Raw genomic sequence first — 25,607 nt, forward strand, 5'->3', positions numbered from 1 at the left:
TTTGTTCCCATTGAAGTCAGTGGTGAAAGTTCCACTGAATTTAATGGAAAAAGCACTGGGTTAATGATGAGCCCTTCTGGAAATCCCATCCTATAGGTTTAGGGCTCTAGACTGCCCGACACTATTGTCCTGATCCCACTCTCACAGAAGTAAGTTTTTAAATTCCCAATGATTTTAAGGGTGCAGGACATTTTCTTAGTACCATCAACTCCCACTGTAAAGGGTGGAAGTGGAGGGCATTCAGCACCTCACAAAACTAAACCCTCAGGACACAAACAGTTATGAAAATAGTCCAATTTGTATTAATAGCATTAGCATATACAAAGTCTGTACTAAGCTTACAAGTCACCACTGCTTTGAGATACATGGGTTTGGGGAAGGGCACGCTGGAATAAGTATTGCCACAGCTATTCAGCTGCAGTAAACTGTCAGCAAGAATGTAGTAGGAGGTATCTGCAAATTTATTTGGGCTGTACAGGATCCATTCCAAAGGGCTTGGGAATCAGTGCTGATAGTAAACATGTATAAATGAGACAGAACAAAGTCTCCAGCTTTTAGAGATACCTGCAGCGTCTCAATAGTTATTTGGATTCTGCCATTTGTCTAGAAGAATGAAGTAACGGTTACAGTCAGCTGCTTATTGGAAATAGGATTGGTCATCAAATGGGAGTACTCCCAAACATGTTAAAGCTAGGGAGTATCATCATTTTTAAAGCACTTTGTCCTACCTATTGATGATAGTGGAATTATACTCCAGTTTATCAGATCTGCCATAGTGTGCATAAACTTGGATATTCATATAAACCACACACTTTAAAAAAGGCACCATGATTGCTAAGTAATGAGAATGCTGAGAATGAGATCACTTTGATGGTTCCTGGGGATAGGCTCAAGAGGTCCAGTATTTAACACACATTATTATGAAAAACAGCCTCTTGATGCCTTTCTCCAATTCTCACTTCATTATGTCACTGGTTTTAGAAGTTATTCCTTATATTAATTAAACTGGAAGATTTGACCCTCCTACACTGGAACAATTACATCATCATAACCATCATGTTAACTCAAATTCTGCAGTTACAATACCCACATAAAGTATGGCTCCAATTGCCAAATTGAGCCTAGATATTTCCCTCTGACTGTGCATAGCCCCTCTCAATAGAGCTCTGTGCGCCCTGGCATAAGTATCCAATACCTAGGATGCCTAGGACTAAGGATCACATGCCTTTCCCAACCCTTCCAATATCATAAAAACACGTAATACCAGCCGCACATACACTTTAAAACTAACAAAAAAAAACCCCCACCTAAAAACGATGGTTCAGCCACATAGTCTAGGTAACATTAGCCATATGTTGTAACTTCGGAAGCTAGGTAAAATTTTCAAGAGACTTTCAACAGAAATTCAATGAGACTTAGGCTCTGATGTCACTTGAAAAAATTATCCAGGACGATAACACCCGAGACCTCTCTCAATCAGCAGTTAGTTGCCATGATCAGTGCATCTGTGCTATTGGGGTTTGCTGTAATATGGAAGCAAGTTTTGATACTATAGACAAGGCCTTAAGGGTCAAATTTTCAAGTGCTCAGTACCTACAAATAGGGGCAGATTTTCAAAAAGAGTGGCCAGATTGATTGATTTTTTTAAAAACTCAGCATGTCGGGTGTAGAGTTCCTTGAGAATCTGGCCAACCCAGCGTAAGAACTTGGAAAGGATCAGAAAGACTGCCTATACCAAACAGAGCCCACAGCGGGATTCAAAGCATTTACCTTCTTCACTGTATTTTTTATATTTAATGTAGTTTGAAGAACTAAAGGGGTGAAGAGATGAAGAACTTCATAGAAGGCGGCATGTAATCTTCCCCCCCCACCCCCCCCAGGATCCAACGATAATGCTCTACAGATGGTAAAAGTCACTCTAAGAGAGGAAGACACGTCTTAAAAATTACATTTTATAATGCAGCATTTCTCTCATTCATTAAACTTTTGAGCTTGATTATAGTCATACAAAAACTTTTACATATAAGCTCCCATGCTTAAAGTCCTCTGAGCTCTATAAAACAACCCCTCACTTCTCCTGCAAATGAATGAAAAGAGTTATTGGTATTATAGAATCACACAAAAGCCCAATTGTCTTAGGTGCTTTGAAAATGCATAGACAGAGTCCCTGTGACAAAGAACTTCCAGAATACAGACAAGTTTGACAACGGCTGGGGGAACTAAAACACAGACTCTGGCCAAAAGTGACTAATTATTTTGGGTGCATCAGGGCTGGAGTGTTCAGCATGAGACACCTGACAAATGGAGAATGATTTTCAGAAAGTACTCAGCTCCCAACCTCTGAAAGTCAGGTCCTTTTAAAATGTTTCAGTTGGGACACTCCAATACTGAAGACCCCGAAATTAATAGTCACTTTTGAATATATTAGCCAAATGTTAATTGACTTAACCAAGGTCTCACAGAAAGTGTATGGTTTATCTAAGCGTTGGACCCAGAATTCCATCCTTTTTCTTCTTGGAAGCAAAACTACAGGCAGAATGCTTGAAAACACTTCACAGTAGATTTTATTGCACTGAATAGAGAAATAGGGACAGCACTCTGTATTGTCATGATGTAATCTGGTGCGGAGAGAAGTTTTCCTTTTCATTCTGTTCATTTATAACTTAGCACAACAATTTGAAAAAGCAGGCTAAACTCACGGTTTTCCTGTGCTGGTCCTAACTAGAGCTGCCTGAAAAATGCCAATTTCTCATAAGGAAATTAAATAAAAATGGAAGTTTCCAGCAAAAAAATATTCTGATGAAAAAGTTAACCCCCCCAACTTTTTTCTACTCCACATGTTCCATTTTTTCCATTGAAAACCTGGAAAATTGAATGAAAAAAAGCCAACCATCTCTCCTGTACAGAATATACAGACTCAAGATAAGATCCAGATCTATCCCCTTCCTAGGTCTTAGCTTTATTCATCACTTAAGAACAGCAAAACATAAGCTTGCGCCTAAACTTTCCCAAGCGTGTCTGCTGCTAGTTGGTTTCCCCAAATGACCACTGCTGTCCAGCTTCTAGATCCTTCTGCCCCAGAGGACGTGCTAACCATGGTATCTGGTGTGGCACCTATCAAGATCCACCCACCAAGATGCATTAGCAATGTTTGCTCTGCTTTTTTATGCAGGTTTCTAGCACCTGATCATCGAGCTACACCATGGAAGAGCCCTGCTCATTTCTCTGCAGTCACACAAAATTTGTCCCCAGGTAACAATCAGGCACATGAGCTTAACACACCAAGAGGAGACAGAGGAGGCATGTATGTATTTTAAATATCGGAGAATCTATCAGAAAACAAAGTAACATTTCATGAAAAAAAAAAAAACCCAACATGACTCTATTGGCATTTCAAAAAGTGCCGGTCACAATTCAGGGCAACTGCACTTGTATTTCCCCTCTATGATCCAACAAGGGCACTCAGTGTAGGCTTCTGGCTCCCCAGTCAGTGCCTCCCTTGGGTCGCGAGTCACGTGCCTCTCCCTTCTGATCAGTGTATTTCCAGACTGTGCAGTCAACTGGGGATTCTGTGATCTCCCTAGCAACAGACAGGCGGACTAAGCAACATTAATTTGCAGTGCACCGTGTAATTGCCATTGGTATAAGTTACCACTCAGCAATTTCTCAGTAAGCTTATTTTATGAAGGTAAAAAGCATTACAGAGAAAACGTTTAAAATAAAAGATCCTACACACATGCTAATAAGCTTAACAGAGAACACCCCAACTCCAACATGGGCTATGGCCGGTGAGCAGTCCCTCCAAACCACACCCATAGACTTTAAGGCCAGAAGGGACCATCATGATAATCTAGTTTGACCTCCTGCAGATTGCAGGCCACAGAACCTCAATCACCCACTCCTGCAATAGACCCCTAACCTCTGGCTGAGTTACTGAAGTCCTCAAAGCATGATTTTAAAAGGCTTCAAGTTACAGAGAATCCACCATTTATTTTGCTTTAAACCTGCAAGTGACCTGTACCCCATGCCACGGAGGAAGGCAAAACTCCCCCAGGATTTCTGCCAGTTTGACCTGCAGGAAAATTTCTTCCTGACCCCAAACATGACTGTCAGTAGGACCCTGAGCATTTCAGCAAGACACAACTGCCAGACTTGTGGGAAAGGATTCTCTGTAGTAACTCAGAGCCCACCCCATCTAGTCCCATCGCCGGCTACTAGCAGTCGCAGACCAGCTACATGCTATTTTAGGCAGTATCATCATACCAGCCCCTCCATAAACATATTAAGCTCATTCTTGAAGCGAATTAGGTTTTTTATCCCCACTGTTCCAGAACGTAACTCCTCTGATGGTTAGAAAACTTCATCTAGTTTCAACCCTAAACTTCTTGATGGCCAGTTTACATCCATTTGTTGTTGTGTCCACACTGGTGCTTAACTTAAATAACTCCACTCCGTCCCTGGTATTTATCCCTCTGATGTATTTAGAGAGCAATCTTATCTCCTCTCATACTTCTTTTGGTTATGCTAAACAACCCAAGCTCCTTGAGCCTCCTCTCATAAAGGTAGAAGTGGACAAAGCACTAGTCATTTTTCTGTTTGGAATGATATTGTCTGTATGTTGTTGGAAGTGCATATCAAGAAGAGTAGATAAGATACCCTAGGTCTTAACTCTATTCCAACAGATAAAACTAATTTCCAATCAATTTGGCCTAAAATGTGAATCATGATGGCAAAGGTGAAGTTATAGAAGAAAGTGTTATCTGCATCCTGTTCTCATATGTCAATATCTGGTCTTGTTTTAAGCTGCTAATGCTTCTGAAAACTATTGGTTCTCTGTCCGGCTTCTCAGGATTACCACCCACAGGAAACCTCCTTAATAATAGGTTAGAAGGATCAGATAATCCATCTAATCAACCTGTGCCCTCCATATACTTCGTGTCTGACTTGAGAATTAAAATTTGATATGCAAGATAAAAAGACAGAACCAGAGCATGATTTCAAGTGTCTGGTAGAAGACAAGTAGCACTGCATAAAAGTGACAACAATAAAAGTCAAGTACATAGCACATCACCATCTGTAGAGACTCAGGATGAGAATGCTGTAGAGTGATGCTGCTATTTAACGTAGATTCCAGCATACCATTTATAATATTTATGACTGCTGCTTCCCTTCTGTTCAAGATCTTGAAAGATGTTAATTTACAGTTCCATGAAACTGTGTGTCATGTTTTCTTTTCTTGACATACACACAAAAGCATGGCTTGAGAGGACAGCGATTATTACACCACCACAAATGTCGGGTTTAGAGGCCTACAATTCGTGGCCTACGTCTCACCGCCTACATACTGTCTTTCAGTCTGCTGTGGCATGTTCCTGCAACCAAAGCAGAACCAATAGCTATCTGACACTGCAATGAAGGATCCGGATTCCCTACCCCTTCCCCTCCCCCTGCACATTTATAGTTTGCCAACTGCACAGAAGCTACAGCACAACTTTACAGCCATCCATCTCGAAATCTGAGAACTAGTGTACAGTTCAACTATAAACCAAATAATTCAGGATAAAGGATTCCCCAGAACAATGCCCAATTTTTTATTGGTAGAATCTGACGGTAAGCTTTTTTTAAAAAAATAAAAACTAAAAATAAAAGCCTTCTAGGACTTAGTTTGTAGATTTGTCTATTTTAAATCGTCTCCTATGTCCATACTTAGGCACCCCAATAAATTGACCTGATTTTCAAATGCATTTGAGCACCCACCAATTCCCAATGCCATGATTGGCAATTGCTGGGTGCCTCAGACTTTTTAAAAGTCAGGTCACTTATTTTACATAACATAAGGATTTAGGAGATTAATTTTAGTCACCCACCACAAAAAAGTGTTAAAAACATTTCAGATTGATTTTTGTACCCCTAATAAATATCAAAGTTTTAAATGTTAAAATCTGTCATGGAATACCGCAAAATTTTGTTTAATATGAAGCAAGTCTCTAGAGTAAGATGATTCAAAAGCTAATTTTATTGTGGGCAGTATCCTTGTCTATTTAAGACAGCTGATATAAATTGCCTTAATTTAAAAACCACCAAAAAAATCTATTAGACTTTTTTCTTGTTAAATTAAAGCATATCAAGACAACTTGATTAATACCATACTACATTAATTCATTTGAAAACTGTTCTGTGTATTTAAAGAGCTAGCTCAGCACCCTTTCTGCACTCAGAAAATAGGAAACAGACTAACACAGTAACACATTTACATGTAAATATGGCACCTTTAAAAAAAAAGACGGGGCAGTCTCTGCACTGAGTGGATAATAAAGATATTATGGTAATTTTCGTAACAGAAGTTGTTTTGCGGGTGTCTTCAGCCAAAGCTTTCTTTTCACCCATAGCTGTAGAGTGTGCTATGTACTGATAATGGTCAAGCACCACCCCAGAAGTTGATGCAGTTCAGTTGTGTTGCATTATATGTCTATACAGACTTATGTACATGGACAGTTTCATTTAGTTTTTGCACAATCAGGTCCATAGGTTGTAGAGTTCTTTGAGATAAAAGATAGTCCAGTAGTTAGGGCATTAATCTAGGAGAAAGATGACATGGGTTCAAGTCCCTGCTCTGCTACAGACTTGACCAAGATCAACCAGACTCTGTGTCTCAATTCCCCATCTGTGAAGTGGGGATAATACTGCCCTAGTTCAGAAGGGTGAGGGGAGGCACTCAATGAGGCTATAAAATTACTTAAAATAGATTTAAATCCCCATATATGAATATCAAATGCTGTTTTACCACACTTAACAGAGTGACTTCTGAAGACATGTCAAAAGTCATTGCTCTCTGGAAACCTGGGAAAGATCCACATAATGTTACAAGATATTGACTGATATCTCTTGTGTGTGCCATTCAAGGTGCTGGAGCATCTCACTCTTAAGGGCATCTCCCCAGAAGTGGAGTCAATACTCAGCATCAAGCAGGCAGACTTTCGCAGAGGTTGCAGCACCTACAATCAAGTGCTAACTTTGACAACATTAAGTGAAAACCGTTTTCTGAAAAACGTGAAGATGGGAGCTGTCATAAATATAAAGAGAAGGGTAACCACCTTTCTGTATACAGTGCTATAAAATCCCTCCTGGCCAGAGGCAAGACCCTTTCACCTGTAAAGGGTTAAGAAACTAAGGTAACCTCACTGGCACCTGACCCAAAATGACCAATGAGGGGACAAGATACTTTCAAATCTTGAGGCGGGGGAAACAAAGGGTTCGGTCTGTATGTGTGATGCTTTTGCCAGGAACAGATCAGAAATGCAAGCCTTCCAACTCCTGTTAAGTTAGTAAGTAATCTAGCTAGAACATGCGTTAGATTTTCTTTTTAGTGGCTGGTAAAATGAGCTGTGCTGGAGGGAATGTATATTCCTGTTTTTGTGTCTTTTTGTAACTTAAGGTTTTGCCTAGAGGGATTCTCTATGTTTTGAATCTGATTACCCTGTAAGGTATTTACCATCCTGATTTTACAGAGGTGATTCTTTTACTTTTTCTTTAATTAAAATTCTTCTTTTAAGAACCTGATTGATTTTTCATTGTTCTTAAGATTCAAGGGTTTGGGTCTGTGTTCACCTATGCAAATTGGTGAGGATTTTTATCAAGCCTTCCCCAGGAAAGGGGGTGTAGGGCTTGGGGGGATATTTTTGGGGGAAGATGTCTCCAAGTGGCCTCTTTCCCTGTTCTTTGTTTAACACGGTTGGTGGTGGCAGCATACTATTCAAGGACAAGGCAAAGTTTGTACCTTGAGGAAGTTTTTAATCTAAGCTGGTAAGAATAAGCTTAGGGGGTCTTTCAAGCAGGTCCCCACATCTGTACCCTAGAGTTCAGAGGGGGGAAGGAACCTTGAGAGGAGCCATATTTCTAGACCTGATGGCAGAATAGGACACAATCTGGCACATGGGTCTCAGTCAGATGGTCAGAGCACTCCCAGCGTAAGTGGTCATAATTGACCTCTCCTCCTCCACAGATGTTTGAGAGCACATGGAAGACTGTGTTAGTGCGTGGAAACGACAAACCAACAGTCTACTCCAACGCTCTGTACTGGTACTGACTCTTTTCACGGTACACAAACAACCTTCCCCTTACCAGTCCCATCAGTTCACATACACAGGTCACATCCGCTTAGGTGTCCAAGCACAGTCATTCCCAGAACTTGAAGACACGCTAAACACTTACTTGATTAAGACTGCCAAATACTGTAGTCAGTGGCACTTACAACCAAGTGTGACCAAGACAGTTTCTAATCTGTTCCATCTTTACATTGCTGGAGCAGTCCGAGAACTGTGTATCTTTCTCAATAGACATCACTTGAAACATAAATCCCACCCAGCCTATGTTGGCGAACCCTAGATAGATCTCTCACATATCTTAACCACCAGAGGAAAACAGAAAAGGAGGACTTGTGGCACCTTAGAGACTAACCAATTTATTTGAGCATAAGCTTTCATGAGCTACAGCTCACTTCATCGGAAAACTGCGTCTAAGGTGAGACCACGTAACAAGCTTCTAAGCAAACTGGCCATCACTTCATGCGGATCAAATGCTCAAACTCTCTGATCATCCAGTTGAGCTCTCCATAACTCTACAGAAGACTGCTGTGCACCAGCCTGGCTCCACTCATCTTATGTCAAGTTCGTTGGTCCACAAATGATATTCAACCATCTGCATCATAACTGGGACAATTTGACCCACCCCAATACTGTGGCTCCCCGTGTCAAACAACAGCATTCCTCCACACGTTTCAGAGTAGCAGCCGTGTTAGTCTGTATTCGCAAAAAGAAAAGGAGGACTTGTGGCACCTTAGAGACTAACAAATTTATTTGAGCATAAGCTTTCGTGAGCTACAGCTCACTTCATCGGATGCAACTCCATCGTGAGGAATCCACAGCCAGAATGGTTGAGAAGATCAGGGTAAACCCAAGCCTTCCACTGTATACAAACTTCTTTGACCACCCAAGAGTGCACTTATCATCGAGGCACCTATTGTAGGCCCACTTGACCTGCCAGATTTCTCTGTGATGTCAATGGGTAATGAAGAATGGTCTGCAGCTGATGCCCAAAATCAGTCTCTTATAACTGACCTGACTATGTGTGTGTTTGGCTTTGATTTGATACACTGCTCATGGGCTGTTCTGAACTAATTCCTAACAGGCCAGGGTCATTGTACAACCAGCCTTCACACCTGGATCCAACCTGAAGATCGCAGATGTGGTCGTTGCCAAAGAGACGATGTTTCACATCACCGACGACTACACTCCGACCAGATTTGATGGGGAGCTGAGAGTTCTGTACCTTGCTGATGAGGCTTCAGCAAAGTGGCTTGGCAAGCTCCACATCCAATAAGAAACAAAGCAGATCTGATGGATAACTTTATACTACATGTTGTGTTCTAGAGCATGAACCTGAATTTCTAAATTCAAGTTCAGGATAACACTGTTTTGTTTTTTTAAAGTGCCTAGCCTTGCTAATTGACAGTAATTACCACAGTATTATCTGAGCTGTCACAGTTTAAAAGCTCCCTGCCACCAAAAAGGAAAAGCGTTAAAAATATATTTACAGCAGCCATCATTGGAAGAGAAACAGCTAGTGTCAACCAAAGACTTTCCCGTTCTTATTACTAAGCGTTGCCAAGGTCATGCTTGACTGAAGACAACATAAACTACAGTTTTCATTAAAAAAGTTGGCAGAAAGGTGGATATTCATTTAATTATGAATCTCAAACTAGAGCCCCAACCTTGCAGTGTGATATATGTGCAGGTGGAATGAATTAACCCATTTACATGAGCCATTGTGATTTTGCCCATTATCTAAGAGAGATAATGTAGGTGTACCCTCTTTATGTATCCTAGATACTTAAATGGCCTCTATTACTATAGTATCCAAGTACCTCCATCTATCATGCGTTTATCCTCACAATACCCCTGTGTGGTACGGCAGTGCTATTCTTGCCATACTACAGATGGGGAAACAGGGCACAGAGAGATTAAGTGTCATGTCCAAGGTCTCACAAGAAGTCTGTGGCAGAGCAGGGAATCAACTTCCCAAAGTCCTGGGCTAACACTGCGACCGTGCAGACTTCAAAGACCTGGGTTCAACTACCTACTCCACCACAGACTATGTGCGAGAGCAGAGACAAGTCTTATTGAGCCAAGGCACAGTGAAGCCATCTTTAAAAAAAACTGGGATAATAGCACTTCCCTTCCTCACAGGGACATTGTGAGGATAACTACATTAAAGACGGTGATGTGCTTTCAGCTCTACTGATGAAAACCACTACCTAAGAGCTAGGTATTATTTAATTTCCTAAATGAGCCAAGAAGGTGCGGACAGAAAAGATAGTGTAGTTAATACAAAATAACAGTCAATTAGTATTTTCATTGCTTAGACAGGAAAAAGTTTCTTTAATTGATTTTAAATGGTGTTATTGTGACTACTTTATTATTATTTTATGAAGTTATTTTGTTGAATCTTTCTCCTGCATGTATTACATTGAATAGATAATATTCTGAAAGAATGGCTGGCCACACAAAAGTAACTGTTAGTGGACTGCAATGGTGTACCACATTTATTGCAAGGAGGCCCCTCTAACTCTGTTTGAGACTCCTCCTAGCGCACAGGTGGGCAAACTACAGCCCGCGGGACCCTCCTGCCCAGCCCCTGAGCTCCTGGCCCGGGAGGCCAGCCCCTGGCCCCTCCCCCGCTGTTCCCCTTCCCCTGCAGCCTCAGCTCACTGCACCGCCAGCGCAAGGCTCTGGGCGGCGAGGTCTTGCCGGGCAGCACAGCTGCAGAGTTGCGGCCTGACCCGGTGCTCTGTGGTGCGCGGCGGTGTGGCTGGCTCCAGCCTGGTGCTCTGGGCGGGGAGCGTGGTAAGGGGGCAGGGAGCGGGTGGGAGGTTGGATAGAGGGCAGGGGAGTTCGGGGTATGGGGTCGGGTGGTCAGAGGGCAGGGAACAGGGGGGAGTCAGGGGCAGAGGTCCAGGGGCGGTCAGGGGATAGGGAGGGGTGGATGGGGCAGGGGTCCCGGGGGGGCCATCAGGGGGTGAGAAGTGGAGCGGGGGAGTCAGATAGGGGGCAGGGGCTGGGCAATGCCTGGCTGTTTGGGGAGACACAGCCTTATCCAGCCCTCCATACAATTTCAGAAACCCAATGTGGCCCTCAGGCCAAAAAGTTTGTAACTGATGTGCAATGGTTGCTAACAAAGAAAAGGGTTAGAAAATGAAAGAGGCTGCGACTGAAATGGAAGCCATAAGGCTGACGTGTATTTAGGCCATGGGACATTGACATAAGAATCTAAGATGTGTAAAGAGGGATTTAAAAAAAAAAAAGAAAGGTGTTATTGTACCTTAGCAAGGAGGTAAAATATCAGCAATAGTGTGAACAATAAATTGCACTATACCATGCTTTGTAAAAAACCAACACCTAACACTGACAGGACAACCAGATTATTTTTTGCACTCATAAAAAGAGAGAATGGGTGAAATCCTGGCCTTAGTGAAGTCTATGGGAGATTTGCCATCGACTTAGATTTCACTTAAGAGTGTGTAAGAGCTAGTTTTCCCCAGTGATGATCACCATATGATGGACTGCTGTACACATGCAGAGATCCACTGACGCCAGTGGGATTCTGTAAAGGCACATATGTTTATCCACCTGAAGCTCACTGGAGAACGGAGACCTTATTCAATATTTAAATATACTGGATAAAGCACTTATTTGTGAAAGAAAACAAGTCCTCACTCCACGTTTGTTAGCAACAAGTCAGAGACAGTTTATTACGAGCAATTGCAAGGGAAGACTGTGGTTGGACGGAGGTCCCCTGACCTTAGGCAGATCTTCCCCCTACAAGCAGTGTAAGACAAGTATTTATACTTTCCCGTTACATACATCAACGGCTATCCTTTGTTTATGCAAATTCCCTCCAGATGCTACCTTATCTCAAGGTTTCTGTTTAAGTCAGCACTCCATCTTTACAAACTAAAAGCAAGGCGAAAACGGCATCTTACAACTCTCGCGTTATTAGGGTAAAGGTTAGGGTTTCCTTTCACTCTATCCTTAAATTGACTAAGGATCCCCAGATCCTCCTTTTTCTGCTTCCACATATCGTACAAGTCCTGACATATTTGCTGCCTTTTCCTTTATATCATGCACTGAACACCTTAAGTAAGTGTAAAAATGTGAGCGTCTCTCAGAGAAGGAAGTTCAGCAGTACAACGGATACATTTCCAACAACAGAGCTAATATTGTCACAAACAGAAGGCATATCAGACTAGCCCATAAGGCTTGCTTTCTAACCAGGAAGTGCAAAATTTTCTTTTGCACCAATATAAAACATGATAGGTGCCATCAAGAAAATTGTAATATTTCTCCACCTCTTTCCCAAAGCAAGATATTTTAACTGTACTTCAACAGATTAATAAATTGTTCCTCCAACTGCTGAAGCACGAGATGCTCGCAACGGGAAACTGAACGGGTCTACCATGCTAGAAATAATGCAGCACACAGTCGATGCTGAATGTAGCCTATTAAGTCTCTTCTGACTTGCTTGTACATTAGCACAGATCATACAAAATTCAAGTGTGCATCTTTAGAAGTACAGGTGATCTAAACACTTGATCCTAGGATTGTTCCCTCTCACTTCCACTGCACTAGTACACTAGTCTCACTAGCACTTCCATTAGTACAACCTTCGTGGACAAAGCCTAAGCATTTTTTCTGTCTAAGAGGAACCATAAGGTTTAAAATATTTCAATGTACTAATAATGGCTATTTTTGCAATATGTGGTCAGAAGTCTGTAAACTCCCCTCCTCCCCCCACAAAAAAAAACAACAACCCTATTTCTTCTCATACCAAACCTGAAGACCAAATTCTGCCTTTCTACTTCACGTGAAATAGAATTTGATCTGTGTGTATTAGGTGTAGTTCTCTTCATCAAACTCTCAAGCATTTGCTTAATTTTAAATAAGGAGCGAGCCAACTTCCACTGGCTCCACCTGGATTTGAACGCGCTTAACTTTAAGCACATGCTTTGAAGTCAAAGCAACATGGCCACGTGATTAAGTTAAACGTGTTTAAGCGCTTGGCTGGATTGGGGTCTATGCTACTCCACACGCACACAGACGGCAGAATTGGTCTCTAAATTATTTTCAAGGAAGTAGCTTGATTTGAAAAGGGGAAAAGAAAATAATGAGATAATTGTCACTGTAAGGCTACGTCTAAGGTGCACACCTCCCAAGACGGCAGTGTGTAGGGTACATGTAGCTACATGCCTCAGTGAAAAGCAAGCTGCCTCCACACTGTGGTGTGTAGCTATGCATATCAGTGAAAGGTTCTGGCAGGGGGGAGGCAATGGCACCCAGCACTGTAGATGAGAAAGGCCCTGTTTGAGCAAGTAGAGAGCCATATAGGGTACATACCATAGGGGCTCAGGTGTGTCTTTACTCTACTTGCCTAAGCAATTCTGCATCACCTACGCGGCTATTTACACACATGCTAGGGGTCCATGCCACATATATACTCTGCACACTGACATAAGAAGTGTACAGTGTAGACCTACCTTGAGATTCACAACTAGAGAGAGGAAATTTGGGAACGTAGAGGACACTCCATACTCCTAGATGCAATCAATCAAAAATGAAAAACCAAAGCCACCATTGATTTTTCTCAGCCCCAGTTGGTCTCTCCCGAGAAGTTCTAGAGTGTCATTTTTAATACAAGACAGAGCAGCTGAAATATATTAAAACAACTTATTCAGTCCCTTATCCCACAGTGGAACAAGGCCTGGAATGTTCAATTGCACTGGAAGAGAAAATATTCTACCTATTGAGAACTAGGATTCAGCAGACAGTCTTCAGGTAGAAGGGCTAATTTAGTATTTAAGACCATGAAATACTGTAGGAAACTGCCAAAATGCCTCTGTAGATCATGTTACAGTAGTTGCACTTAGCTGATAAGAATATGAGCTTAAAATTGAACACAATCCCACTGTTTTCAATCTTACTCTTTTCCCTTGGGTCTTGACAGGCGATGGAAACAAAATCTTTCTCGGCTAGAATCCAAAGCCCTCTGAAGTCTATAACAGGAGCCTTTCATCAACTTCAATGGAGTTTGGATAGACCTGTTTTCCACATGTTCACCTTGAAACATTACTTTTGAAGATAAAATAATTAGATTAGGTTTCATTTTAAAGCCTGCTATAGACCTTCAAGAAGAAAACTGTCCACTTTATACCATTTGGTTTTAAGGAATTCATATAGCCCAGGAGCCTTGGATTTTTGATATCAATATTACCCTGTAAAATAGCTCATTTTATATTAGGACTGCAGAAATCAGTCACGGAGGACTACTGTTACTGCAGGGGTGTCTCTGCACTCCATAAACTTGGTTAAACCAGACAACCCTCCCACCTCCCCCCACCCACAACACACACAGAAAAATGGCAACTGAAGAAACCCAGTTGCACTTAAGAGATTGCAAGCTTCCAGCCAGAATGATTTGGAGTCACTTTAGAATTACCCAGGGTATGTAATCACACACATTTCTCTTGTTAAAATGATGTCAACAGGCAGCTATCTGGTAAATAAGGATCATCATTACATTACATTTTCTGAGATTTACTGAAAGAAGTAATGAATTAAATAAGGAAGAGAGAAGTGAAGGTTTTCTGACAAAACGAGTCTTAAAACTGCAGGCACTTCAAAAGCTTCCTAAGTGTAAGTCCTACAGCTTAGGGTTGCCAACTTTCTAATTGCACAAAACTGAACACCCCTGCCCTGCCTCCTGCACCACCCTTTCCCTGAGGCCCCACCGCTTCTGTGTGGCCCCACCCCACTCACTCTATCCCCCCTCCCTCTATTGCTCGCTCTCCCCAGTCCTCACTCACTTTCACTGGTCTGGGGCAAGGGTTTGGGGTGTGGGCTCTGGGGTGGGGCCAGAAATGAGGGGTACAGGGCGCGGGAGGGGGTGAGGGCTCCAGCTGGGGGTTGAGGTGTGGGAGGGGCTGAGGGCTTTGGCTGGGGATGTGGGCTCTTGGGTGGGTCAGGGATGAGAGGTTTGGGGTGCAGGAGGGGGCTCTGGGCTGGGGCCAAGGGGTTTGGAGTGTAGGAGCGGGCACAGGCAGGGTGTTGGGGTGCAAGAGAGGGTGTGGTCTCTGGGAGGGAGCTTGTAGCTGGGACAGGGTTTGGGGTGTGGGATCTGGGAGGGAGTTAGGGCGTGGAAGGGGGTTCCGACCTGGGGCAGGGTGTTGGGGTGAGCTCCAGCCGGGCAGCGCTTAGCACAGGCAGCTCCTGGTCAGCGACACAGCGGGGCGAAGGCAAGCTCCCTGCCTGTCCTGGTTCCGCACGGCTCCCGGAAGAGGCTGGCATGTCCGGCTCCTAGGCTGACGGGTGGTCAGGCGACTCTGCGTGGTGCACCCTGCCTGCCCCCACAGCTCCCATTGGACACAGTTCCCGGCCAATGGGAGCTGTGGGGGCAGTGCTCGGGGAAGGGGAGGGCAGCACCCTGAGTTTCCCTGATCGCACTTCCCCTCCTAGAGGCTGCAGAGATATGCCGGCCGCTTCCAGGAGACATGTGCAGCCAGGGAGATTTCTTAAATCCTGCTGTGCCACTGACTGGACTTTTAACAGCCCAGTCTGTGGTGCTGACCGGAGTCGCCAGGGTCCATTTTCGACTAGGTGTTCCGGTAAAAAAACAGACGCCTGACAACCCCGCTATAGAGCCTGAAATGCCAAAGGAAACTGAGCTCTGTGAGTATAGGACTAGGGTTGCCAACTTTCTACTCATACAAAACCAGACACCCTTGCCCCGCCCCCTTCCCCTCCCCTCCTTTGAGCCCCCCCCCCACTGCACCAGCCCCCCAACTCTGTCGCTCACTATCCCCACACTCACTTGCTCATTTTCACCAGGCTGGCTCAGGGGGTTGGGTGTGGGAGGGGGTGAGGGCTCCAGATGTGGGTGCAGGCTCTGGGGAGGGGCCAGGGATGGGGAGTGGAGAGGGCTCCAGGCAGAGGCATGGGTGTGGGAGGGGGTATGGGCTCTTGGCTGGGGTTGTGGATTCCAGGATGGGGCCAGAAATAAGGGGTTCAGGATGAGGGAGGGAACTCTGGGATGGGGTGAGGCCTCTGGTATGAGGCTGGGGATGAGGGATTTGGGGTGCAGGAGGGGGCTTCAGGTCAGGGGGGGTGTGAGGGCTCTGGCTGGGAGTGCAGACTCTGGGGTGGGGCTGGGGATAAGGGGTTTGCGGTGTAGGAGGGTGCTCTGGGCTGGGACCAAGGGGTTTGGAGGGCGGGAGGAGGATCAGGGCTGGAGTAGGGGGTTGGGGCATGGGAGGGGGTCAGGAGTGCAGGCTTTGGGCGGCACTTACCTCAAGCGGCTCCTGGAAGCAGGGGCATGTCCCCCTTCCGGCTCCTATGCAGAGGCGTGGCCAGGTGGCTCTCCGTGCTGCCCCATCAGTAGGCGCTACCCCCAGAACTCCCATTGGCCATGGTTCCTGACCAATAGAAGCTGCAGAGATCCCTACACTTAGAAGCCAAAGGTGGTACATGCTGCTTCTTTGGGAGCCACGGCAGTCACGGAGCCTGCCTTAGCTCCACTGTGCCATGGACCAGGGCTTTTAACAGCCCAGTCAGTGATGCTGACCAGAGCCACCAGGGTCCCTTTTTGACCAGGCATTCCAGCTGAAAAAACAGACACCTGGCAACCCTCTATTTGACTCACCATATGGGGCACACCCCGGGGGCTGTACCAGGCATAGCAGATTCCCATTTCAGCACCCCCCTCAACAGCAACTCTAGACTTGTATTGGTCTGCTTCTTGTGACACAGCCCTCAGGCTAGGTTACGTACATTCCCACCCCTTCCAGGGTAAACCAATAGTCCTACAACTGACAGTTCTTCAGCTTCATATTGGACCCTCAGTCCAAGTCCAGACTCACTAGTTCTTACCCATGGTATTGGTGTATGGATGTGGAGGCAGGTTTCTACTCCACCTCCTTGGGTGGGCTGGTAGGGAAACCCAGGCCCTCCTTCTCCACGGGGTTCCAGTCAAGGACCCTTTAATAGTTAAGCCTGACTTTGCAGACCCCTTGCTGCCTCCCTGAACCACTTCCTACCTTGCCCTGTCTGGGGCTTTGTCTCAGCCTCTTCCCAGGCTATCACCTCTACTCTTCCCCAGGCTCACTACAGTGTTCCTCAGCACTTTATGCCACCCAGCTGGTTCTGCTGAAAGAAAGTTTTCTCCACTTCCTTTCCAGGGCTGTCCCCAAGTCAGAAGTCTCCTTGCAGCCCCTCCACCACCACCGACAATTCTAGGAGGACTCGCTTCCTGCATCCCCACCCCAGCTGCCTGGGGTTCCCTGTTGCAGTCCTACCTTCCTTCAGAGGGGTTCTGTCTGCCAGCAGTCCCACTCAGCCGCCTGACTCCAGCCAGGCTTCTCTCACTAAGCCAGTGCCAGAGACTTATTCTGCTTCCTGGTCAGGCCCTACCTCAGCCTTTTCAACTCTTCCCTGAGACCTACTGCAGCTGTAGCAGGGCAAAGCTTATTGAACCCACAGCCTCATTAACCCCTTCAAGTCCTGGGTGGGATTGGTTCCAATTGAGAGAAAGGGAAAGATCTGGCCATAAAAAGCTTCATTTTCCTAAGTTGCCTACTCACAATTGCTCTAGTGACACTTGAAGGTCACCAGAAATATACATGAACTTGAATGGGAGGCAATGTGCTCCCAGAGAGGCTTGGGAGGGACAGAGTTCATTTCCCAACAACCAGGATGCAGCTTAGGGGCCCTCAGGGCTCCTGGATCCCCTCCAATGAACGCTTTACTGCAAGAACCACCACAGGAAGCTCAGAAAAGCTAAGTGGGCTCCAGTGAGGCCCTGCCTACCCAGTACCTTAGAATCATAGAATATCAGGGTTGGAAGGGACCTCAGGAGGTCATCTAGTCCAACCCCCTGCTCAATGTAGGACCAATCCCCAATTTTTGCCCCAGATCCCTAAATGGTCCCTTCAAGGATTGAACTCACAACCCTGGGTTTAGCAGGCCAATGCTCAAACCGCTGAGCTATCCCTCCCCCCTTAATAAAGCTGCATCACTAAGATTGGTTAGATGATAGTGTCTCCAACCAGGACCACACAAGCAGCTCCCTAGACACTAGAGACAGACCCGCAGAAATGTTTGGACTACTTAACTCACTGTTCCAATCCAGGAGTGAGGCTTGGAGGATGGGTGAAGTGGTGTGGCCCAGGGAGTATTGCCTACGGGGCACTCTCACTGGTGGGAAGGAAGGGAGCTAGATGGACTAGCAGAGATTATATTACATGTACAGGGAACCTAATGTACTGTGTAATGTACAGTACTTTTAAAGAACATTTCAAGTCCAAATCGCATTTCAAATTGCCTTTAGATTTTAGGGCCCAGAGTTTGTACAAGAGAAAAGTGATCAAATGCTGCACTGGCAGTAGTTCTGTTCTCTTGCTCATATACACATTGATTGTGTTCTCTCAATTCCATAGACTTAACCCAATATCTGCCTTTCCTGCCCCCCTCCCCGCCCAATAACATATCCCCATCTGAAGATGCGATTAAATAAGAGATTCCTCTGGAATTGTTGGGGGAAAAAGGTTGGAATTTGCAACACGAAATGGGATGCTATCAGATTTAATCTCAAAGTCAGACAAGAAGCCACTTGACATTCATGGAATACCACTGACAGGATTTCACAGTAGTAAGTGAAGAATCTTTGCTTGTCTCTGATTCATGATAAATATAAGATTTAAGTATTCCTTATTCAGTACTAGATGTCAAAGCTGGCCGCCTGTTGGAATTCCTCCAAGTAAATTCTCAGCTTTTAGCCCTTTTCAACATCTAGTCAAGTTGAAGAATACATTGAATGGTTTCAGAGTAACAGCCGTGTTAGTCTGTATTCGCAAAAAGAAAAGGAGTACTTGTGGCACCTTAGAGACTAACCAATTTAGTTGAGCATAAGATGCATCCGATGAAGTGAGCTGTAGCTCACGAAAGCTTATGCTCAGATAAATTGGTTAGTCTCTAAGGTGCCACAAGTCCTCCTTTTCTTTCTGCGAATACATTGAATGGAAGCATTATGTGTTCCCTAGCACTGAAAAGGAGGTTCTATTGTGCTGACAGATATACACATCAACATACCCCTATGAATTCAACAGTCAGGCTGTAAATATTTTACATGATCCTCTATTTTCAAATTACAATATTACAGAAAGTCACATTGCTGCAGCTTAGTTCATGTCTTTCTCTGTGGCTATCCTGTGCTGTTATAAAGGAATGATACATAGGGGTGCTGATTTCAACAGAGCACTTGTTTCATGTACCGTGTGCTGGGTGAATACATGAAAGGGCTCCATGCATGTAAAACTAAACTGGCTTTTTATTAAGAAAATTGTTTAGAGATGCTGCCACTGTAGCTGGCATTCAGCCATATGCACACAGACTGACTTCCTGGCCCTTCCTCTAAACTCTTCCCTCCTGAAACCTGTGCTCCTCCCTCCAAGTTCCAGGTAGGTTGCTGCACAACTGATGTTCTGTTTCCTGATGTTTTCTGCCACCCATCACATAATGTATGTCAGTATTACAAAATATTAGGTCTTGTCACAGGACAGTATTGACAGATTTCAGGGACTACTGATACACACAAAACACTGGTCAAGCTGTATTTCATAAAAAACAAATGAAACTTAATCCTACTAACAATGGGCACAAATTAATAGAAAAGCACACAAATGGAGAGATCTGGGAAGATAACCTGAATCCACTGACAAATGAAAAGATTATTTTACTTCTTACTTGGCATTTACCAATACCTACAATCTCTGCACCTAATTGGCTTTCCAATTCCATGGCCAACTTGTTTTCAAAACACTGGACAACGGGTCTATGCAGTGAGCTACAGGCATATTTCAGTCTCATTCTAGCTAGCAAGAACTGTGTTCTGCTTTTCACAATTATTAAAAAAATAGTTTTGTGGTTTATGGTGAGACTTAGAAATACCAAACATCCCCAGAGAGCAAAAAGAAGAGTGTAAAATAAGAAGTATACCAAATGGTTCCTAGGGTCTTTTTTTATTAATTACGCCACACATAAGCAGCTATGTTGAAAGGTCATTTTAATTTTAGAAATATAGTAAGAGATGGATAGATTAAATAGTTCTCTTTAATTACAAAACCCCCAGGAAATGAAAGAAAACTTGTCCAGCAAGCTCATTAAAAAATAAAGTTGAAACACATCATTAGCAGCAAACATTTTTGCATGTCAGCAATATGTCAATTAAAAAAAGTTAATTATTAAATGAAATGGATGATTTAGTTGGGGATTGGTCCTGCTTTGAGCAGGGGGTTGGACTAGATGACCTCCTGAGGTCCCTTCCAACCCTGATATTCTATGATTCTTTGAAATATGAACATTTCAGAAGGATGCAGAAGTTATGGCTGATTCAACCCAAACAAATAAATTTGGGAATGTTTGAAAGGTTTTGTTTTGATTAAAAATATTGCAACAAAATGCTTAGATATCACTGAAATCAAAGTTTTTCAAAACTGTGAAAAGTTTTTATATTTTGTCAAAGTAGCAGAATTTCTCATGGAACGGAAATGAGAAGGTTACTCATCTTGTGCAGTAACTGAGGTTCTTCGAGATGGTTGTCCCTATGGGTGCTCCGCTTTTGGTGTCTTGACACCCTGCGCTTGTAATTGGAGATCTGTGGTAGCAGTGCCCAGTTGGGCAGCACACGCACCATAGCCGTCTCATGCAGCTCTGAGCAGTTACATAGTGGTGCGTAGCCAACCGTCACCCTGTTCCTTCTCTACCTCAGAGAACTGGCCTGAAACGCCGAAGTAGAAGAGAGGAGGGAGGGTAGTGGAACACCCATAGGGACAATCATCTTGAAGAACCTCAATTACTGCACAAGGTGAGTAACCTTCTCTTCTTCTTTGAGGAACGTCCCTGTGGGTGCTCCACTTTAGGTGACTGTTCAGCAGTGCACCTCAGTGGGAGGGAGGGGCTTTGGAGTTGCCGTATCAATGGTGGGTAGCACTGAGAGTCCAAACTGAGCATCTGATGCTGATTGTTACTCAGTGGTGTAGTGTTTTGTGAATGTATGGGGTGATGCCCAAGTTGCTGTTTTGCAAATGTCCTTCAATAGCGTCCCTATTGTGAAGGCTACCGATGTTGTAAGTGCTCTAGTCAAATATGTACAGATGCCCATAGGGACCAGTAGATGAAAGTTTTCATAACAGAAATGGATGCATCCTGATATGAATCTGAGTAGTCTCTGCTTTAAGATGGTTTCTCCCTTTGATCGTTCCGTTATCAAAACAAATAGTCTTGGAGATTTTCTAAATGGATTTGTTCTATCAATGTAGAAAGCAAGAGCTCTGCGAATGTCTAGTGTGTGGAGTGATGCTTCCCTTCAGTCTGCAGCAGTTTTGGAAAAAATACAGGTAAGTTGAGTAAGGTGAAATGGGGAGATGACTTTGGGTAAGAATTTGGGATATGGTCTTCTTTGAAGAAAGTTGTTTATGGAGTGTGTGCCAGTAATCCCCCTAGTCCTCCCACATGCCTGGCAGATGTAATGGCAACAAGGAAATCCACCCTTATGGATAAATGTAGCAATGAGCAGCTCACCAGGGGGGTTCAACTAGTTTACCCATGAGTGAGTGTAAGACGAGATTGAGGTCCCACACTGGCAGGGAGGGGGGTTGTCATTGTGGGATGGGTATTCTCAAGGCCCTTAAGAACGCGTTTAGTTGTCAGGTGGGCAAATATTGATGTCACCTCAACCTTGCTGTGGAAAGAAGTGATAGCTGCTAAGTGTATCCTGACGGGCTTGCAGAAAACCCAGACTGTTTATGTTCTAGTATGTAGTCCAGGACACTTGGTAGAGGGGAGGATGTTGGAAAGATGTTTTTATCTTGGCACCAATTACTGAATCACTTCCATATGTTTATCTGGGCCATGTAGGCGCTGTGACAAAGCTCTGTCCTTGTCTCCGTGGGTCCTGTGTTTCCTGGCGGATTTTGCTAGCCTCAGAGGATCTCTGTGACTCTCCATGTAGCCCTTCTCTCTCCAGCGGCAAGGGTCTCAGCCTACTGAGCCATTTTCATCATAAGCCAGCAAGGGAGATGAGGAAAAACTATCCTCCCTTGCACAGTCTCTGTTGTCTCCCAGTCTCAGTGATTAATTAGGGGGAGCAAAAGGGGAAGCCTGGGCCCACCCTCTACTCTGGGCCCCAGCCCAGGGACCCTAATAGTAGCAGCTACGGTAGCTGACTTTTTGGAAATAGTATGCGTACAATTACCTGGGCCACTTCCCCACAGCAGCCCCCAGTTCCTCAATATCTACTTCACGATTACCTCAGGGCCTCCTTCCTTGCGCCTGAAATGGTGTGTACTGCTCAATTCCTCCAACAACGCAGCTTCCTCCTACAGCTCCTGACGTGCACACCCACCTGACTCACTGGGAGGCTTTTAACTAGTTTCAGCCAGCCCCTGATTGGCTTCAGGTGTCCCAATCAACCTAGCATCCTCCCTGCCTTCTGGAAAGACCTTAATTGGCCCCAGGTGTCTTAACTGACCTGGAACAGCTGCCATTTGCTTATTCTGGTAACAGGGATTTGTTTAGCCTGTGGCTAATATATCTGTCTCCCATTTCTTTACTATAGCCATCTCGCCTTGCCCTGTCATAGCGCTATTAGGATCATTAAGAAGTTTTTAAGGTCAGGCTTGACAAAGCCCTGGCTGGGATGATTTAATTGGGGATTGGTCCTGCTTTTGAGCAGGGGGTTGGACTAGATGACCTCCTGAGGTCCCTTCCAACCCTGATATTTATGATTCTATGATTCTATGATTCATCTTAGATTTGTCTCTCTTGATAATTATGTATGACCTGTTTTAAGAGTGGGGTCGGTGGAAATGCATACATCAGTGGCACAACCCATTTGATAAGGAGAGTGTTCCCCAGAGAGAGGTGTCCCAGTCCTGCTTTGAAGCAATATTGTCAGTATTTGGTGTTTAGTGATGTTGCAAATAAGTCTATGGTAGGGACTCCCCAAAGTCTGAATATCGCATGTAGGATTCCAGGATCCATTTCCCATTTGTGAGTCTGTGCAAAGTCTCTGCTTAGGGTGTCTGCTATTGTGTTTTGACATGCCGGAAGGTAGGATGCTAATATGTGAATGTTGCTGATGAACCAGTTCCAGAGCCATGTCACTTTTGTGCCTAGGGACAGACTGTGCACCCCCTTGGCGGTTTATGTAGAACATGCATACTACATTGTCCGTAAGGATCCTGATGTTTTTGTTTTGATAAGAGGTAGAAAGTGGTTGCATGCATTGCGGACTGCCCTGAGTTTATACAGGTTTATATGTCATATGGTCTCCAATCGGGACCATTGGCCCTGGACAGTATTGTTTAGTAGATGTGCTCCCCATCCTATCAGGGAGGCGTCCATGGTGATTGTCATCATTGGAGTTCTTTGTAGAAATGGGACTCCTGTGCACACGTTCATCAGTTGTGTCCACCAATTGAGTAAGTCCTTTACCAGCATCGTGAGATATCTGTTTAGGCTGTGCCTGCATGGGATGTACATTGTTCGAAGCCAGGATTGTAGAGCTCTCATGTGAAGTCTGGCGTGCTCGACAACAAATGTTGTTGCTGCCATATGTCCCAGAAGTTGGAGACATGTTCTGGCAGATATTCGTGGACTGTCCTTTACCATTGTAATTAAGTTGACGAGTGTGGTAAAGTGTTGTTGAGATAGTGTTGCAGTTGCTGTTATGCAGTCAAGATGAGCTCTGATAAATTCCAGTGTCTGGACGGGAGTCAATGCGGACTTTTGACTGTTTAGCTGCAGACCTAAGTTTGTAAAGAGGGTTATTGTGCAGTGCATGGCGCTCAGTGCTTCGAGTTGGGCTGGCGCTCTTATGAGGCAGGCATCTAGATATGGAAATATCACAACTCCATGGCTGCGGAGACGTGCCCCCACCACTAATACTTTTGAGAACACCCTTGGGGTGGTTGAGAGACCGAAGGCTAATACTTTGCATTGGACCTGTGGTTTCCGTAGGGTGAACCTCATGAATTTCCTGTGTGAGGGATGGATAGTGATGTGAAAGTATGCGTCCTAAAGGTCAAGGGCCAAGAGCCAGTCCCCTCTCTGTAATGCTGGAATCATAGTTCTTAATCTCACCATTTTGAAATGTTGAGTTCTTGCAAATGTGTCTAGTTTTCTTAGATCCAAAATGGGTCACCACCTTCCAGTGAATGGAACCCTTTCCCCTTGTATTGTGTTGGTACAGATTCTACAGCTCCTAGCTGAACAAGGTGTTTTATTTCTTGTTGCAACAGGTGCTTATGAGAGGAGTCCCTTAAGAGGGAGAGGGAAGGAGGGTAGGTGGGTGGGAAGGAGATAAAGGGAATGGAGTAATCATTTTGGATTATTTCCAGAATCCGTTTGTGTGTGGTGATGTTCTTCCAGACCTAGTAAAATGGTAGCAGTTGATCTCCGAATGGTGCAGAGATAAGTTCTGTTTCCAGCATTAGAGAAAGTGTTGGTCTCGAGTCCTCGACCACACCTTCAAAACTGTTGTCTCAAGGTGGATTGTTGAGACATCGAGGGTTGGTTTGGGGTCTGCTGATGCCTGGATTGTTTCTGTTTGTGGTGTTGGTCATACTGTCTGTATGGTTGTGTATAGAAGGGTGAGCAGAATCTCTGTGTGTAATGCCTGCCTTGCTTCTTTTTATTTGCAGGTGCATAAATGCCCAGTGATTTTAGGCTGGCTCTGGAGTCCTGGAGAGAATGAAGGGACTCGTCAGTCTTGCCCCCGAATACTTTAGAGCCTTCAAAGGGCAAGTCCTCCACTGTTGACTGAACTTTCCTGGGGAACCTAGAGAGGCATAGCCAAGATGTATGACCACAGATGTTGCAATCAATGTTGAAGCCGTGCCCGCTGAGTCAAGTGAAGTCCTGGTGATGAGGTGGCCTTCCATAATGTTGGCTTTAAACTGTTCTTTTTTGTCATGTGGGAAGTGGTCAATAAAGTTTGACATTTTTGAAAATACCATGTGGGTGTATTTAGGTAATAGAGCTTCGTAGTTTGCTATGCGAAACTGTAGTGCGGCAGATGAATATGCCTTGCAGCCAAAGAGGTCAAACCTCTTCCAGTCCTTGTTGTAAGGAGTTGTTCTGGCCTGGTGTTGTTTACCCCTAACATTCACAGCCTCCACTTCTGACAATTTGGGTGTGGGGTGGGTGAATAGGAACTCTGAGCCTTTGGATGACATGTAGTAATTTTTATCAGATCTTCTGCAAAATGGTGGTACTGTGGCAGGTGTATGCCAGGTGGTTTTGGCAGGGTCCATAATGGCGTTGTTAATTGGCAGAGCCATCTTGGAAGAAGTCGAAGTTTGGAATATGTCTAACAACTTGTGCTGTGACTCTGGCATCTCCTCCAGAGATATGTCCAGGGTTGGAGTGCCGCCAGTACAGAGGATCGGCGATTCGGGGGTTGAAGATACTAGCAGATCTGCGTGCCGTAAGAACTGATGTAGTACC

The 25,607-nt window shown here is 44.5% G+C and overlaps 1 long non-coding RNA gene across 3 annotated transcripts in view; it reads left to right on the forward strand.

The window, feature by feature from the left end:
• The window catches only part of LOC142072052 (uncharacterized), a 32,700-nt gene extending 7,619 nt beyond the window's left edge, over positions 1-25,081 (forward strand). Inside the window, exons 3-6 of one of the 3 annotated variants that reach the window (XR_012668324.1) lie at positions 3,173-3,252; positions 6,904-7,086; positions 21,419-21,496; positions 24,803-25,081. This is a non-coding gene — a long non-coding RNA (uncharacterized LOC142072052). Of the gene's footprint in view, positions 1-3,172; positions 3,253-6,903; positions 7,556-21,418; positions 21,497-24,802 lie in introns of those variants that run through there. The other 2 variants (XR_012668323.1, XR_012668325.1) reach the window with 2 other exon arrangements.
• Positions 25,082-25,607: the final 526 nt, after the last annotated feature.

This window comes from Caretta caretta, chromosome 5 (genome assembly GCF_965140235.1).
Source record: "Caretta caretta isolate rCarCar2 chromosome 5, rCarCar1.hap1, whole genome shotgun sequence".
NCBI lineage: Eukaryota > Metazoa > Chordata > Testudines > Cheloniidae > Caretta > Caretta caretta.